Genomic DNA, 19,683 nt, shown 5'->3' with positions numbered 1-19,683 from the left:
ATATTCATATGTGTGTGTGTATAAAATCATTAATGTTTCCTATAAGAGACAGCAAGATAGTGATGGAAGAGCTATTGATTAGGGGACCATTCTCTTTCCCCTTGTACAAATGGAATGCATTTCTAATACACTATTTTACTTGAATAAAATTATAAATTAATTGCATCCACTCTTAAGATCTTAAATTTTTTATATTTGACATACCATACCAGCTAGTAGAGGACATGTTCATGACAATCAAAAACTGAAGTTTTAGTTAAAAATATCTGTCCCTATTCTCCTCAGGATGATCCAAATGATATATCATTTCAAGTAAGCATATTTTAGCAACAATAACATATTTCCAATAAACAGAGGGGGGGCAGATATAAGACAGTTAATTGCCTATCAATCTAAAGTCATACAAAGATTGAAAGGCAAGAAAATTAAATCAAATTTAAGTGTTTGTTTCAGTTATATTTGTATGATTAATGTGAGAAAATGAAAAGTGATTACTTCAGCTTTGAGTATTTTAAATGCCAGAGAACCAGTGCATCTGACTCTATTTACTCTATTCTCCAGATTAATTTCTTTTCAAAATTCTTCAATATTTAATCGGTAAGTCTAGTTGTAAATGTTTGGTTTTGTAGAAACACATAACCAGACCCTGAGCACTGAAGGCCAATTAATATATTTTTATTTGTTTGCAAAAGATTAATCATCTTTAAACAAAGAAACTGAAAATTTCACTCTGTGCCAAATATAGGATCATCTACGCAGCATTCTTTATAGTGTTGGAACGCATTTACTTTACATAAAGGCAAAATATACACAAAAGCTTTTGCACAATATTTACATACGCATCTGTGAGATATTAAGTATCTTGCCAATATCCAAAGCAAAATGATTTTATTACAATTCTCAGAACAAATATGATGTTTATAAATATAGATAGATGAGGCATCCAAATTTCCTTTGTAAAATGACAGTCAAAAATTAAATAAGACCAATTGTGACTAGCAATTTTGCCTGAATCTTTTGTATAGATGATTCAGGATTATGCATATTCAAAAGATCACTGTCAAATCATGTGTGTTCCCTTAATTGTGTTTCTTTTTAATGATAACTTAATAATCTTTAATAATTTAATCACATTCCAACCTTCAATGGTAAGATAGAATTTTGAGAGCTGCTACCAGTTTTAAGATAGCCACAGATGCAATATCTATTAAGAGCTAAATTTAAAACAGGAATGTGTGGTCAAGAAGTGTAGTATTTTTTCGGATTCTAACTAATTGAAGTGATGCCAATATTAATATTTTATGATCAGTTTGAAGCACACATATTTAATTTTTCACTTCATTATGAAGTGCAACCATTTTCCTCTGCACTTGAAACTATTCACTGTCAGCTCCTCTCTCTGCTATCCTCCGAGGTAAGTAGTTGCTGCACCCACAATCTCCTCATACCTCATACACTTCTCAGTGTCACATTTGGACACTTTTCAGAGGCACAGCACAAGCAATTTATTCCTTTGAAATGTTGGCTCTAAAAGGAGCCAAAAACTTGTCACAAGTTGAAGGCAAAGGACAGAGGATGCTTTTAAAAGTGTGAGGTGAACCGGAGGCAACATGGCAGAGGAGAAGACACAGGCTTTGAAGTCAGACAGACCCATTAGCTGGGACCCCTGGACAACGCTTGGAACTCTTGCAAGTTTTAGTTTCCACAGCTGAGAGAGCAGTGAGGCTTTGCACCAGGTCGTTGAAAGATATCACATTCTACATCAATGTGTTGATGGCAATTATTAAGCATTAATGAACTGAACTATCTAAATAGGTTGGCCTGGGACTTAGTATAAGGTTTTTTGTTTGTTTGTTTATTTTTGTTTTTTTTTGTTTGTTTTAAAGCAGTAGCTATTACATTATTAACTTTAAGAAAATTTTTCACTGTGTCAAGACAGGCCATAGTACCAGCTCAGAGATCTCAGGAGCATAGCAAGACATAGCAAGACATTCATTCTGCAAGTCCAGTGTGGAATACCAATGTCCAGGGGACAGAATTCACTCTGGGATCACAGAGATTTGGTTAATTGGAAATCCTCAGACTCAATACCATTCATAGGACGTTTACAGCAAGATAAGGAAAATAGGGTGATTTGTTCCCTGTCTTTTAGAATCTTCTCCTTAAAACTATACATGTTATTCTAGTCTCAATTTATTGGGCCACACAACTCATGGGGAACATGCATAACTTCAAAGAGGATCGAAAATGGAATCCTATCACATTCATGTATATATATCCTGTTATCAGGATTATTTGCAAGAACTTGACTAATGGACTTAGCAATGAGTGTGGCTCCTCACTAATCAAATCCTAAATGTTTGTAAAGTAGGGAAATTAAATAGAAATAACACAGCAGGACTTATTAGAATATAGTAACAGCAGCTTTAGAAATTTTGTGAAATGCACTGATATTTTTCCAACTCCATCTTTCTTTTAAGATCCACTTTTTAATTGATTTATGCACACAAGAACTGGGGTGTAAGCCAGAAGTGCAAGGGGGTGAGAGGACTCACCAGGGACAGAGTGGGTAGCATAACAGGCAGATCCACTGAAACACATCTCCAAGGGGGAGCAGCAGGCAAGACAGGAGAGGTCCACCTTGCCGCATGTGGGCCAGCTCCCTAGTCAGGGATTGAAGCGAGGCCACAGTGATGGGTGATAGCATGATAGCCCTACAGCGCCAGGGAGGCCCCTCCAACTCCACCTTAATCCATGAGATCTGATCAGAAGTAAGTATACCTCCATGCTGACAAGTTATCAGGGGAAGAGGCAGCAACCCCAGAAGCTAATACCTGGTAGTATCACTCAGAGACAAGCAAAAATATTTATTGAACAAGTAAATTATGTGCCAGATGTTCCAGGGTGACATGGTGATGGTAATAAGTAGAACAGACAGCAACCTAGTGATTTTCACATTCTAGAAATAGTTATTAATGTATGCTAATATCCAAAGGAAAAATAGCAGGTTGCCCTTTTGTGGTATTTAAGAGGCATCCAAACACATTCATTGGGGTTTTTCTCTTCAGTAAAGGAATGAACTGCATACACATGAGTATTCTCTGTTTTACAAGCACATCAGAGGAGGCTGGGGCTCTCTAAGTAATACCCTAAGGGATATCGCCTTCCTGCCAACAACACAGAGAGGACAGAGAGTAAGCATATGTGGACTCTGGAGTCAAGATTCCTGGGATCGTATCTGACACCGCTATTACAGGCAAGTCACTTTCCCAGTCTCTGTTTTGATTTCTCCAACTGGCAACTGCTGTGGATGACAGTGATGTGTTCCTCAAAGCCTGGTGTTAGGACAGATATGCTCTCATGTAAAAGCACTGAGAATAGTATTTGACATATCATATTAGTAAATTGTGTGTGTTTGGGGATGTATATGAATATGTAAAACAACATGCTTCTGGTCCAGAAATAAGGTATACAGAAGGTTTTGATCACGACCTATTCAACATCATTATGAAAAAGATTTCCACTGTATTTTGGAGTCATGGATGGCAACTGGTAAGAACTTGCTGTTAATGATCAAGAAAGTTAAAAAAGTCTTAGAGTTATGTTGAAAATTTATTTTGAGGATGGATGTCAGTTGCTAGTCATCAGCAGTCATTGGCTTCTTGTTCTGATTTAATTTTTCCACTGATTTTCCACTCGTACGCTGTATGAGTTTATATAGTAGAGAAGATCCTGCTCTTCTAGAATGCAAACTCCATATGGACTGAGATTTTATCTTGTTTCCTTCTATGTATCCAGCATCTAGAATAGTCTGATATGTACATGTTAATCAATATTTTTGGAAAAAATGAGTCAATGAGTGAACAAATCCCTCCTCTTATCAGTCTTTTTAAGAGACAACACACCCAGAAGAGTCCGTCTACACATGGGTTTAGTGACCACAGAAAGTTTTAAGAAAACTGATTCAAAAATAAATGTACAATGTTCATTTGGTGGTGTCCTCCCATGGCCAAGAGTGAAAAATTATCCTAATTCTTTTTTCATTATACATGAAAGCATGAAGCAAACTTGATAGAGAAGTCTTAACTCCCACATTGAAGGAACACCCAATTGGAAATGAATCATTGGCAGTGCAATGGGATGCTTCCCATTAGGGAAATGCAAATGATTGACCTTTTTCCTGATCATAAACTGAGCCATCTGTACATAATCTAGACTTTTGTTTTGCACTTTTGAGCCTATATTTGAAGGTTAACACATTTGCAAGATGATGGACTTGCTCTTTGCCTAATCCAATAATTGTGACAGAGAGCTTGCTGTGACTATAAATGTAAATCACGGAGCTAAAATGTAAGCCTGCATTTAACATCACCAAATCTATTAGAAGACAAGTTAATTCATGGTATGCTGAAATTTGGGGGACTTTCAGATTTCTCCTTTCTAATCACATTTTTGAATGAATAAAAATGTCAATTTTGTTCACAATTCTTGTCCTGCATAATACGGGTCTTTTTGTCCATCAGTATTGACTATTGGGGTACGACTGGTATTATATTTATTTCCACCTTTGAGACAACAGTACAATACTGGTACTACCCATGAGATTTTTGTTTGTGTATTTATTTCATTTCAGTATGATTTTTTTCTATTTTATTATTTTTGATATTTCTTTTAACATGTGTTTTTATTTTTTGATGTATTTATATTTCAGTTTAAATTTATGCTATATGTGCATGTAAATATAGATGTGGTGTTTTGCCAAAAAAAAAAAAAATCCGCTGGGAAGCATTTACTAGATTTGAGAATTTCTGACATTTGGTTAGACTATTTGATGAATAGTGATTACATATTTTACTCATTTTTATGTGATGGATAGCCAAGAATGCCAATTCCTTTTTTATAAAGAGAAAAAGCTGACTGTACACAAAGTTACTTTTGTTGAGAGTCCTAGGAATTTTTTTTTTTTTCACTCAAGCTTAATTTGGTTCCTCCAAAGAGAATATAAATAACAAACTATATTTTTTTCTTTAAAGTTAGGTTCATAGTGGGTATAATTTTCATATAGCAAAATTAGCCATTTTTAGATAATGCATTTTGATAAATGTATAAATGGGTAGCCTCCACCATAATTAAGACACAGAAAATTTCCATCATTCTAGTTACCCTGGTTTTCCTTGAGGGCCTTCCAATGTACCCTGTAATCTGTAACCTAATAAATGTTCTTAGAATTTTGCCCTTTAGTATGTCATATAAATGGAAACTGATGGTATTAGCATGCCATTTCAATTATCTTTTGGACTTCTACATTCTAAGTAGATTTAAAATTCTTAGATTAAATTTTACTGAAATTAAATATATATTATATATTATATATATATATGGTGTATGTGAGTATATACATATGCATGCACAATTGCAGAAAGAGAGAGAAAGAAAGAGAAGTGAGGAAATCCAGATGTAAGGTAATGAAAATATGACATATTACCAGTATTTTATATTGTTTTGGTGACCGATGACAATTGTTTTCCATGATTAGTTGTTTTCCATGAGTAATTGATCATTTCACATATGATTCCATTATACATCACCCTCAAACTACAAACCTTAGCCATCCATGAATAAAATATCTGAGATTTAAGTATGATAAATATCATAGACATGTTTTATCTCAAAATAAAAAATAAGTTAAAAAAGCAAATTTTCTACCCCAGAACTCCTCACTGTGTTTTCCTGTTTTAATAAAAGCATTCTTTCAGCTCACAGAAGCTTGCCTTAAAAAAAAAAAAAAGCTTCTCAGCCACTCACCATTCATTATATATTTATATGCTTATACATTATTTCATCTAAGGAAATTTACTTAAAAAGAAAAATATATCTAAAGTCAAAGGAGAAGCTTCTACCACAACTCTTTACAATTCACTCATTCTCTGAGATTATGGAAATTTAATGAAAATGTATTTTTCGGAAACTTCTCTTCCCTGCTAAATGAGGTTGCTGAGCAAATCAAATGATACAATGAGAAAGAAATCAAATTACAAACCATTGTACAATTACAAAGTGTCATTTTCTCTGCTACTATTCTAACTCTCCCTCTGTCTACTGAAAGTTTCCTGACTGGTTAATTCTTCTAATCTTTCTAGCTCCAAATTCCTCCCTTGCCTCGCTCTTGGTTTTATCTTTGAAAAACACAGTTCTAATCCTATTATTGCCCTGCCCTAATTTCCTTGATGGTCTCTCATCACTGACCTAACAAAATCCTGATTTCTTATCCTGCCACTTAAAAACTTCTGCAGATGCTTCTTTAAAAAAAAGTTCTTTGTTTTATCTTTCCATGCCTTCCCTGCACACTCTTATGTTCTCATTCTATGGCTTCCCATGCTAATTTTGGAACTGGCCTATGCTAACTCTGCCCTACTTGGAAGCTCCTGACACATTTGCAGCACAAAGTAAATATGCATTAGTCCCTTTAACTTAACAGGAAGGGAAATAGGCAATATCTACAGTGTTAAGATGTTTTAAACAAGAAATAAGTAAATAATTCCTATAGTCTTATTTTCTTTACATCACTATTTTCAAATATTTTAAGTCAAATTGAATGTTATTAAACATTTCTTGTAAGCCAGTGACTGCTCAATAAGTGATCCTACAAAAGCAGTAATCACAGCACCATGAATGTCACGAGTTGGTGGGCTGAGAGTACACAGCCCTGATTTTAACAATATATTGAAAAAGGATTTTCAGTGACCATGATTGTTTAACATTCATTCAACATTTGAGAGGAGATTGGAAATGAAGGAAGACATACTAAGAATATTTGTGGGTATATTTGATAAATTCAATAAATGTTCATGAGCAGTAAAGTTGCATCCATACCATCAGTCCCCTTTACTTTAACAATCTTTTTTTTTAAGATTTATTTATTCATTTTTTCATGCATACAAGAACTGGGGCTCAGGCCAGAGGTGTGGGGATTGAGATGATTCACCAGAGATAGAGTGGGAAGCAGAACAGGCAGAGCTACTGAAATCCACTGCTGAGGGGAGCAGTGGGTGAGACAGAAGAGGTCCGCTGCACCCTGTGGGTGAGCAACCTGGCCAAGGATCCAACTCAGGCTGCAGTGGTGATAGCACTGAGACTTAATCCTTAGGCCCTACTGTAACATTCTTGAGTTTAGATATTTATATGGGGCAGTGTTGCCCAATGGTTAACTCTTGAAAGCCAAAGTCTAATGATTACCTACAGTACTGACCCAAACACTTTCTATGTGCAAGATCACCAGCAAGAAACTTAATCTTGGGCCTCTCCAGTGGCTCAGAGGTTGAGCGTTGGGTTGTGAAGCTGCCCACAGCCTCTGCAGCGCCAGTTCGATCCCCAGCCACCGGGTGAGGGTCCCACATGGCGCGCAGACCTCTCCTGCTGCCCGCTGCTCCCCTCAGCAGTGCACTTCGTCAGTCTGCCTGTTCTGTTACCTGCTCTGGCTCTAGTGAATTCTCTCACCCTCCTGCACTTCTGACTGTACCCAGTGCTTGTATAAATAAATAAAAAATTAAATCTAAAAAAGAAAAGAAACTTAAACCTTCTATGTCACATGTTTTCATGTAGAAGCCGAAGTTAGTAACAATTTCATAGTCGGTTATGCAGTCTCAGTGAATTGCCATTTTCAACATGCTTAAATCACTCTTTTAGATTTTAATACTATCTAAATGTACAATATGTTCAGACTTTAGAATAATTCAAGTGAATTATTGGGTTGGGCAGGAAAAGACTTGTGATTAAAAGTGTTTATAAAGTTATGACTCTCTGACCTTTATGATAACATTTTTTTTAACTCATGGGAGATAAAAACAAACAAAAAAAAAACATTTGTAAGAGCAGTACCAGAACAAAAATCAGGAAAATTGCATATCCTTCTGATATACATTGTTCGGCCAGGAGTCCTGAAGTAGGTCATCCTAATTCTTACAAACATTAAACTACAGGGGCACATGTTCAAGAGTGTACTCATAATGAAATGCAGTGGTGTGATGTTTAACTGAATATTCAGATTCACACATAATTAAATTCACAAAATATATTGGGAAACAGATCCAGAACTCTGTCCTCAAACATTGCTGGTTGTTTCAATATAACATGTGAAGCATATGTCAAATCTAATCTAGTGAAAACTATCACTCTGCTATGCCTTCTTGGATTTGTTCTCATGCAATCCCCATACTTATTACAACATCCTAGTACAAGCAGAGATTTCTTAGAAGAAAATCTTCCTTGTATGACTAAAGTTCTTAATAAGTACTATTCTCATCCTTTTCAAATTTCAAAGTATTTTCTACCTATACCAGGTGAGAAAATGTCTGCAACTCATGGATGTCTTTATTATAATTCAATTGGAACCTACCCACTAATTTTATTCATGATAACTTCCCTCATCACATTTTCTTTCATCACCATTTTCTGACTAATAACTCTGCAAGGATTTGGAGTGGAACAAAAATAAAATAAAGCATTTGTCGGTTAATGATCTCAGTCTGCAGAGAAATGATGACAGTGAAATCACTTAGATGTCATCATAATACTAAAATAGGTGTGAGTTGACGCAGGCGTTTTCCATCACTGCTTAACAAATTGCCACACACTTACCAACTTAGATAGCAGCAGTGTACAATATGAGAACAGCCTCCTGTCCAGTCAGGCAGGGAAGAATTGAATGGTCTGCTTGGTGTCTCACAGGCAGAAGTGCACCCATTAGAAGGGCTGTGTTTGTCTTTGAGTCTCAAGCTCCCCTTTCAAGCTATTTCAAGTTGTTGGCTAAATTCAGTCCCTTGTAGCAGCAGGACTGAAGTCCTTTTGTGGATTTTGTGAGCGGTTGGTCAGGGCTCACTTTCAGTTGCTAAGAGTGACATTCCTTCCTAGTCACAAGTCCTTCTCAAAATCTAGCAGCTGGATTTATAAAGCTGAGAGGAGAATATCATTTGTTTAAGAGAATTCAACAAACATGTCTGAATGACAACAATATCTGAGTAATTAACAACTATGTAATACTTAATTGCCTTTATCAATAATTCTCAAAACTGGCACCAATTTGAATCAAATATTAATCTTTAAATTGTAGCAATCAGGGCCTCCCTGGTGGCGCAGCGGTTGAGTGCTGGTTTGCGAAGCTGCCCGCGGCCTCTGCAGCGCCAGTTCGATCCCCGGCCTTGGGGCGAGGGTCCCACATGGCGTGCAGACCTCTCCTGCTGCCCGCTGCTCCCCTCAGCAGTGTACTTCGTCAGTCTGCCTGCTCTGTTCCCCACTCTGGCTCTGGTGAATTCTCTCACACTCCTGCGCTGCTGACTGTACCCAGTGTTTGTATAAATAAATAAATAAATAAATCTTAAAAAAAAAGTTCATTAAAAAAATAAATAAATAAAAATAAAAATAAAATGTAGCAATCATCAGACTCCATACCAGCCAATTAAATCAGATTTTATGATAGTGGGGCCAATGCTATTTTTAAAATTTATCAGGTGATCACTATATGCAACCAAGGTCAAATGCACTCTTTCTTCAATAGAAATAACCCCAGGTCTCCCTGGTGGCACAAGGGGTTAAGCACAGGACTGTGAAGCTATCAGGAGCTTCTGCAGCAGGAATTGGATCCCCAGCCAGCCAGGGGGCTATCAGCATGACACAGCAGACCTCTCCTGTCTCACCTGCTGCTCCCCTCAGCAGTGTATTTCAGTCACTCTGCCCGTTCTGTTCCCCACTCTGTCCCTGGTGAATCCTCTCACCCCTGGCACCTCTGGCCTGTACCCCAGTTCTTGTATGCATAAATAAATAAATCTTTAAACGTAAAAAAGAAATAGCCCCTAAGAGCCATGCCTGCACATGCCTGTGAGCCTTGTTTCCTTTTATTGAGTTTCACTTATCTGCAATTTAAAAGTGACTTAATCTAACATAAAGTAAATCAAAAGAATTAAAGCATTAATTACTAAGGTGAACAGATGAGGACTATGAACTTTTGAGAGAATAGACTTATTGTTCCAATCTTGCAGCTGTGAAGGATACAGTGACATTCAAGTTCTAGTCTTTCCTATTTCAAAGTTTGCAGATCATGAAGATCAAACACTTTATTAAACTTGTATTCATCATAAGAGACATGCTTTTCCATCTGTCCACACACTCAGGTACAGTTTGTAATTTACAATCTGTTTTTATCCATCGATGCCATTTTATAGGGAAACAACTCATTTTACTCTTCTACTTCATAGTGTTAATGAAATGATGAGTTTGGAGTATGGATTTAAAGCAGTTTGGGAACATGAATGAGGAACAGAAGACATATATTTTTTAAAGATTTATTTATTCATACAAGAACCTGGGTACAGGCCAGATGTGCAGGAGGGTAAGAGGATTCACCAAAGATAGAGTGGGGATCAGAACAGGCAGACTGACGAAATACACTGCTGAGGGGAGCAGCAGGCGTGACAGGAGAGGTCTGCTGCGCCATGTAGGATTCTCGCTGGCCAGCCGTGATTGAACCCATGCTGCAGAGGCTGCAGACAGCTTCACAGCGCTGCGCTCAACTGCCTGCACCACCAGGGAGGCCTGACATAATTTTTTAATATTTCAGAAAATATAGTGTCATCCTTTCAGAGGATATTGTATTATTTTCTGAAAATACTGCATTTTAAGTTTTGGGAGAAAAAACATTTTATATTTTAGAACACATACCAGGGAATGAAAGTAGCTGTAAAATAATTAACAGGTTGATATTTAGGTTCCAGGAGAAATTACTGTAGATTTTGTAAATTCAAATTTTATCCAAATTATCTCATATCTCAATATGAATGTGGGGATGCTGAAGGGGGGTGATCATTATTTTGCACATATGGCACACTGTTTTTCCTTTAATTTAGTTGACTATATTTCTTCATTGTGACCAAATAATCAGACATACTATATCAGAATAAAGGATATAATAAAAATATTGAAGCTGCAACTTCTTGAGTCTAGATTCAAATTCTAAAGTGATTTCTCCAATATGTTTTTTCTATTTCTTTCTGGTGCTTGATAATAAGATGCTAAGTAATTGGAAGGATGAGGAAGAACATCAAGTCAAAGAAAGGTTTCTCTTGACAATAATAGTAAACATCCAGGCTTGTTTTAGGGATCACAAAGAGTATTCAAATGATGTCTCACAAAATAGAACATAATAGACATGTAAAAGTGAAAATAAATTTAATCAACTTAAATTGTATCCATCGTAGTATATTTTATAACTTTCAAGATACTTCTTTAAATTGCCATGCAATTTATAAATTACTTCTTGATACTGAGTCATATTTGAGTAGTAATTGCATCTAAGATTGTTGAATTTGACTGGCAAAAATAAAGATGTCAGCACAATACAACTTTTACACTGATTCACATATTATTTTACCCAATTAAGTAAAGTTTTGCATTATTAAGGAATATCAGGTGGATGCATAGTACATTAAATAATGAAATGCAATAAGCAACAGCAGTATACAGTCATTTATAAAGCATTCACCTTGTGTTCCTTCTCTTAGGACTACTTTAGGCTTGACATTTTTCTTGCAAGTGCCTGTTAATATTCACAAATCTCTGTGAATTTTGTGTTTTCATTTCCATAATTCTGAAATCTCAAGTGGTTGAATTTAATCCTTAAAGGCAGTCTTTCATGTATTGTGGTGTTTTATTGTTAGGACATTATCAAGTTCCCACCCTACTCATTTAACTTCCCAGTGTTTTGTGTCCCCAGGGGTTAGCTCAGTTATCCAAGCTAATGGTTTTTGCCCAGTCATCTCCATATTTTCTGGATATTTTCTAGCTTTAGTAAGTAGCTCCCCAGAGGGATATGCTGAATACACAGCATCAATTAAGAAGATATTTAGTGCATACTTTCAATGTTGGAAGATGTTTCCTCTAAGATTTTCAGTTCCCCTTTCATCAAATGACTGATTTTGAGAATCAAGTCTAGAAATGAGAAAAAGATCATTTTCTTTCTCAAATCAATTTAATCTGTGCTAGTTGTTTTCTTTGTTAAGCAAATCAATATTACTTTGTAGGTTGATCACACATTTACAAAGTAGAAAGTTAAGTTATTAGCTATCCACCAAATAAAATCCCAAAACTGGCCAAGACAACTTTCTCTGAAGGTGATCTATTGTCACCTGACCTCAACAACTCAACTCAAAAACAACTTATCTTCACTGAAATAAGAAATATTGTTTCAACTCAACATATTTTACTACAGAAAATAAACACAATGGTGTAAGATGCTGTCATTCCTTTCACCAATAAATTTATCAATCTCGAAGCCAAAATACTACCTTCTAAACCTGTATAAGAGTTATATTTAAGGATTAGGTAACATTACTATTTTCCTAAATCTTTAGATTTCTTCCTTTTGTCTCAGCAAATAAATTTTTTTTCAATTTCATTTGAATCTACCAAAGAGATTTCATTTAATCAGCCAGGCAAACAATTAGAACATCTGTCTGTGTATTAAACTAGCAGACTGTAATAATAATCTCTCATAAGTGCACCTGTCTTAGGTCAGATGACCTAGAAGCAGATTTTGAGATAGGGATTTATGAATATTTGATTTACTAAGGGAGTATTCTTAGGAAAAGTCAATAGTGGAGTGAGGTAAGCAGGATAAGAAAGGAGAAGAAGCTATAAAAATGTAGTTTCAAGTGAGATTTAGAATGGTGTTGATGTAATCAATTTGCTAACAGTGTCCTGTAGGTCTATGTGAGTGTACAGGTTATTAGAAAACTCTGTATCTTTTTTTTGCTGACAGGTCAGATATTTAAAAACAGCCACAGGTGGATCATCCTTGGTCAGGTGGAGTCTAAACTGAAGGATAGTGGTATAGACTTAATCTCTATCACCTGTTCATGGGTTCATAGTATTATCTATGAGAAGGCTGAGGAAGGAGACTCATGAATCTTGAAGCTCATGCTTCTTGGTCAAATGATTTGGTACACATTTTTTTTTTCCCAGAACTTTCTTCTAGTTAGCAAGAATGAAAATTGGTACAACTACTGTGGAAGATGGCATGGGGGCTCCTTAATGAATTAAAAATAGAACTATCATGTGATTCAACAATTCCATTTCTGGATATTAAAGGAATATTTATGATAGCATTCTTCACAAAAACCAAAATATGGGTTCCACCTAAGTGTCCATCAATAAATGAATGGATGAAAATCACAGAGTGTTATAGCATGGTGTTGGTCGTGGTCTAGGTAATACATAAATATTATTCAGTCATAAAAAGAGGAAGAAATGTTGCTATGTTTAGCTATGTGGAAGGGCACTGTAGATGCTATATGTGTTATTAACATTAGACATCAAAAATGAAAAGATAACATGGAAAGCAAATTCACATTTATCTACAGTTATAATGATGCATGTGTCAAAAACAAAGAAACACAGTACAATTGCTTTATGGTAGCCTTGTGTAATCAATACAATTTCTTCATGTTGCCTCACCAATACACTAATGAATGGTTACAAAATTTTACAGCATATCATATAGTATCACAGTCAGATATATAATACATTAAAGATGGCATAGCTCTTTCTTAGGTCTTTCAGTGTTTTGTTTTTTTTTTAAAGATTTGTGTGTTTATGCATACAAGAACTGAGGAACCAGGGTACAGGCCAGAGGTGTGGGGTATGAGAGAATTCACTAGAGACAGAGCGGGGAACAGAACAGGCCGATCCACTGAAGCACACTGCTGAGAGGAACAGCGGGTGAGACAGGAGAGGTCTGCTGTGCCAATGGGTAGATTCCTGTCTGGGGATCAAACTCATGCTGCAGTGGCTGCCTACAGCTTCATAGCACTGACACTTAACCCCTTGCGCCACTGGGGAGGCCCTCTTTCAGTGTTTCTAGGCTCTGTAGTTTGCCAGCAAGGTTTCTCAAATTGCCCAAAATCTCCAAAAAAATTTCTCAGTATATTTATTGAAAATATTATAGGTAATCATGAATACATGCAGTTCAAAGCTGGGGCAACTGTCCATAAATCAAGTCAACATACCATACGCCTTAAACTTACAGTGTCATATGTCAATTATGTCATATGTCAATTAAAGCTGTAAAAAATCTACTGGTATAATAAAATTGTCAGGAGGAAAGTGACAATCACTCTTTATGGTCATTCACCACATGGAAAGCCAAGACCAGAGGTTTCAGGATTCTAAGTTCTCTGGGATTTCTGACAATTCATTTTCCCTTCAGGACCCTGAATTTGGCCTAGAAACTTTATATAGACTGAAAACTTGGTCTCGTGTTATTATGCTACAACATAACCTTGATTGCTCAGCATTATCAGTCCTTTTTATTGCATTCACTCGAAGGCCACCTTAAATACTGTCTAGAAGTCCTCTGACTTTATCTTTAATACTTTGTCTTAAGTTAATGATCAATTGAATTGAGCCTAAGAGTTTCTCTAATGTATCAAGCGTGATCTGCAACAACTACATGATTTCATAGTCCTTATAATTATTTCTCCACTGTAGCTTTCAGATGCCATTAGCCCATGTAGCTTTTGCACCTGTATCTCCTTCCTGGGTGCACACGTAAGAGTCATAGCAACTACATTGCAAGTACATGTCTAGAACTAGCAATACTTCCTAATCTCAGTGATGGATTCTTACAGTCAGCTATTTGGAAGATAACCCAGCCCTCATGACCCCTCCTGCATGCTCCTAGAATTTCTCCTCATGTTGATTTTTAGGTTGGGTTCTGTTAAAAAAAGGTTGAGTTTGGATTTCTATTGCTCAGGTAAGGAAAGTTACAAAGGACATAGGAAAGATGCGGCAAGGATGGAGTTTCAGATGAGACCTAGCTTTTGTCTGATGCTACTGTGAGCTTTGGAATAAAATGGCAGCATGCTCTGTTCTAACTCCAGGCAGGGGGTAATACGTTTCTATGCAGGCAACAGCTTCATAGGCTAAGACCTAAGGGGTGAATAACAGACACCTAAGGGACTGTAGGAGGCACAGTTTGTATTTCCCAGGGCAATCCTTTAGAGAAAAGTGCAAATTTTATCCACAGAGCAGACTGCCTGCTGCAGCACTAAAATAAATATTTAGTCTAATCTAAAATTATGTTTTCCTTCCTGATTAACTTAATGGGAATTCATAAATGGCATGCATACAGTTCATGTTATGTTTTTTGGGATACCTCTAGACACACACAAGCACATAAATATTGATAAGGAAAATCTTCCTATTTTCTTTTTGTGAATAAGCTCTCTTTTCAAGAGTTTGACTTTGCAGATGGTCCCCAAAGGTAAGTTCTTCTCTTAATCTTATCATAGGTCTAGAGAAAATGAGACACCAGGGGAAGTTAAAATGAAGATATTTGGACTCTCCTGAGTTAACTATCTCAGGTGTGATGAGCTTACCACTCTAAAGCAGTGCAGACATGTCTCCATGAAATGGTTAAAAGCATCAACAAGGAGAAACACTTTGCCTGGCAAAATATGGTCTGTGGGGTTGCTAGGTTTGAGTCACACGAATCTTTCCTTGAGACACCATCACACATTTACATTTCATCTTTACTGAGAAATGACCTAATTCTCATATAGCAAATCCAATGAACCTGGGAGTCAAACTGATCTAATTTGGCAGCCCAAAGTAGCAAACCTTAAGAGTGAATTTTGGGGGCCTCCCCTGGTGGCGCAGCGGTTGAGCACTGGGCTGCGAGGCTGCCCGCAGCCTCTGCAGTGCCAGTTCGTTCCCTGGCCACTGGCGAGGGTCCCACAAAAAAAAAAAAAGAGTGAATTTTGGTTATATGAACATTATTGCTGAAAAGAGGTGTGATTCTTTTAAGAAAGAGATAGTCTCTTTGCCTTTGACACTGCATGAGTTCAGAAGTCAGGACTCATCTTGACAGTCTCCTTGCTTAATTCCTCTGTACAGTTAGGCCCAAGCAGCTGATTTCTTCACTTTTCTAAATGTTGCATGTCCTCGATCATCTTCCTTATCAGTAGACATGGTGTTCCCAAAGGTTTGCCTTCCTTTGACACAACTTTCTGAATGACATATCTGATACTCAAACTGCTTAGTTGTATTTGAGATGAGTCCCCTAATACTCCCCTTCGTGGCACAAGTATGGTTTTCATTGTCATCACACACAAGCAAGTCCAATAACAAATTCTCCACTCCCCGTTTTTTGTGAAAGTCTGTTACTTGCAGCATCCCTAGCACTCCTTCCATTGCTCGCTGTTCTTTACTGCAAACAATAGAAATTATTCTATAAAAATAAAATAAAAATACTGACTTAAAATATTGGCATTTAGTGAATTTCTCAGTTGCCTTGAAAACTAGTAGTTGGAGAAATAAAATAAAGAGATCTCTCAAAGGACACTGTGGGCTCTTCTGCAACTGGTACATTTCCATTGTCAGGGAGTTTGGACCTTAAACTCCATCGCTGATCAGGAAGATGCAGTATATATACATAATGGAATATACTGAGTTATCAAAAAAGATAAATTCTTGTCATTTGCAACGACACGGTGGAGCTGGCAGGGACTATGCTAAGTGTAATAAAGCAGAAGGAGAAAGACAAATACCGGATGGTGTCGCTTATATGTGGACTACAGAGAAGCTAAACATAGAGTCAGATGAATTTCAAGTAAGAACTAGCCCTAGTAAGAAAAGCTGACTATAGAACTGAGGCTACCAGAAGGTGAGGGGAGAGGGTAGGGGTGAGAGAGGCAGGGAGGAAGCACAATGGACCTTGGTGGTGAACTATGGGTATCTTGGTGGTAGGTGCAGAGTGCTACATCTGAGGCAGGAGAGCCTATAATTCCTAAACACAAACGATTATATAAACCAGTGTTACCTCAGTATAAAAGAACAACAACAACTCTATTACTGATATTGGACTCTGTACACTGCCAATAACTATTGCTGCTATTCCTGTATCTGAAAGCTGAATATCCCTACAACTACATCATCAGATTGTAATTTCTAGGTGGTCTAAGTTTCAGATTTACAGGTTCCTGAATTAAGAGTATCTGATTGCCATAGCTATACAAGAAACTGGGAAAAATGAAATACAGTTTTAGTCTTAGAAAATTATATATTCAAATTTGAAATTTTCCATTATTGAGAAGTTCTTAAAATATTCATGGACCAAAGGATATGCTAAATGTCCAATATGTTGAAAAAAAATCTAATCTTCATTTGAGAGCACCTAAAAGATGAATCTATCAAATGAAATTCTCATTTCTTTGTATATTGAAAAAAGAAAGAAGATATAAGATACACAATGAAAGTGATTCAGAATAGGGCCTCCCTGGTGGTGCAAAAGGTTAAGTCTCAGCACTGTGAAGCTATCCACAGCCACTACAGCACGAGTTTGATCCCTGGCCAGGGAGCTGACCCACATGGCACAGCAGACCTCTCCTGTCACGGTGCTACTCTCCTCAGCAATGTTATTTCAGTAGATCTGCATGTTCTCATTCTGTCTCTGGTAAATCCTCTCACCTCTCCACACCTCTGGCCTTCACCCTAGCTCTTGTAAGCATAAATAAGTAAATCTTAAAAAAAAAAGTAATTCAGAATAGCAAGCATATGGGTGCATAAGGTCAAAATTATAGTTAGGCAGATTGGAGGGAGACACCTGATTCAAAATACCAGGTGGATAGCAAGCAGTGACTACATTTTTCAAGGTTATATGAGCCTTGTTAAAACAATGGACTCCAAGAGGTGGGAAATATCAAGAATTATGAGATGGCTGAGATTTTACCCCACTTGCAAACTGTCAAGATACTGGTTTCAAGGATAAAAGTAGAAAACACCAGACTTCTGGGGCAGACATAAAGAACGGACTGCTTAATATTCTCAGCAATGGCAAGAGGTGAGTTGTTGCAATGTCTGTGCTGGTTCCTTGAGAATGAATTCCCACAGAGCTATGTGACGAGGCCAGATGACACATGTCCATGCAGCGTGTGAAATATGGGAGGAAATGGGGACTTTATGGAGCCAAATGTTTTATATTGGGCAGTAAATTTGCTTGCTCTGGAGGAAGACATATCTTACTAAACAGCAAGCATGCTTCCCCTTGCTCCAAAGAAAACATCTCCTCTACCTACCGAGATTATTCACTCTACAAATATTTTGGAAAAGATCATAAGGCAAAAGGCAGAGAATGAATGCATCTATTTGGAAGTCACAGAGAAAAGTGAGGGAGGCAGAGAGGTCACTGAGCATTTCAGGCAATTGTATATTGTGCCAAGAGCAAGAGTAAGAACTGAAAAAGAAAGTAAATACAGAACTACATAGAGATGAGATTATGGATGAAATTATAACCTACAGTTTAAAATCCTAGACATGGCTTTGTACATAATTACACACACACACACACACACATGCATACACTCATTCCTCACATATATTCTCTATACACAAATACCAGTAGGTACTAATATCACAAATGCATCAGGTTAAAAAGTAATAAATGCATACACAGCAGCACATGTATAACACAAACTATATATTTGTAAACCCTATTTATTTACAATGTAAATATGCAATTTTTCTTACTATTCTATACTTCTAGGTGAAAGGTCATTATAAATGGAAGATTAAATTCAGCTACAGTTTAGTTAGCTACTGTACCAAAGATTTTATGCCACTTGGAAGTGAATTTTCAAGCAACTCCTGCATACACTACAATATGCACAAAATATCAAATACTTTTGGAGGAAATCAATAATCCAGGTTGCAGATGTTGTATAAATTTTGCTCAGTATGCTTATATTTTGGTGGGAAAACTGCCATTGTAACCTACACCCAGAATTGTGTACTCTGTCACCGCAATGCAGTGATGAGTGTGTGTTATCTCGGTGATGAGTGTGAGTTATCTCGATACTTGAATTGAGTCATGGTTTCATCTAATTGAGCTAAAGTTGTTTCTGAAATCCTCAACTTTGTTTCCTAGCTCCTCCACCCTCGCAGCCTGAAGCGCTGGTGTTCTGCGTTTCCGTGGTACTGATCTTGCCTGCTCTCTTTCCTTTCTTTATTGTTCATATTATTCATACTCTCCTCCTTTGGCATCTCTAAGGCTGTTTTCTCTTCTGTGCTAGAGATATAGATCTTTACAGGCTCCACAGGCAAACTGAAAATGTAATAGTCCCATAATTTGAGAATAAATCCTGGTAATCCATCCTTCCAAGAGTCGGGGGGGAATCTCAAAAATTCATTTTTTGAAAATTCACAGGTTTCTCTTGTTGCGATTCTTGTTGCTTTTCCTTTCTGGTTGTATCATTTGCTCACATGAATACACTGTGTTAGAATCAATGTATAAACTGATTCTAATTGTATTAGAATCAATGTATAAACCCAGGGACTTAGATTTCCACCTAAACATTTTCATTTTCATAATACCACATCAAATTGCATGCAGATATCTAAAACCTATGCTTCTTCCTTTAAATTCTATTTCTGATTATGTGTCCATCAAAAGTAAATACAATTTTATTCTTAATAAGTTTATAAATTTTCTAAATTAAAATCCTGCTCTTATTAAATAGTGGGATCGCCTTTAATATTTACTTTGACAACATAAATTTATTACATTTTTTGACTCTCCTTGCTATTTATTTGGTGATAATACATGCATGGTTTGGTTTATTTTAGAAACAATGTCATATT

This window comes from Talpa occidentalis, unplaced genomic scaffold, assembly GCF_014898055.3.
Source record: "Talpa occidentalis isolate TD23 unplaced genomic scaffold, MPIMG_talOcc4v2.1 talOcc4.6, whole genome shotgun sequence".
In the NCBI taxonomy this organism is placed as follows: domain Eukaryota; kingdom Metazoa; phylum Chordata; class Mammalia; order Eulipotyphla; family Talpidae; genus Talpa; species Talpa occidentalis.
The sequence above is the reverse complement of the archived record's forward strand: the minus strand, read 5'-3'. Positions refer to the sequence as shown.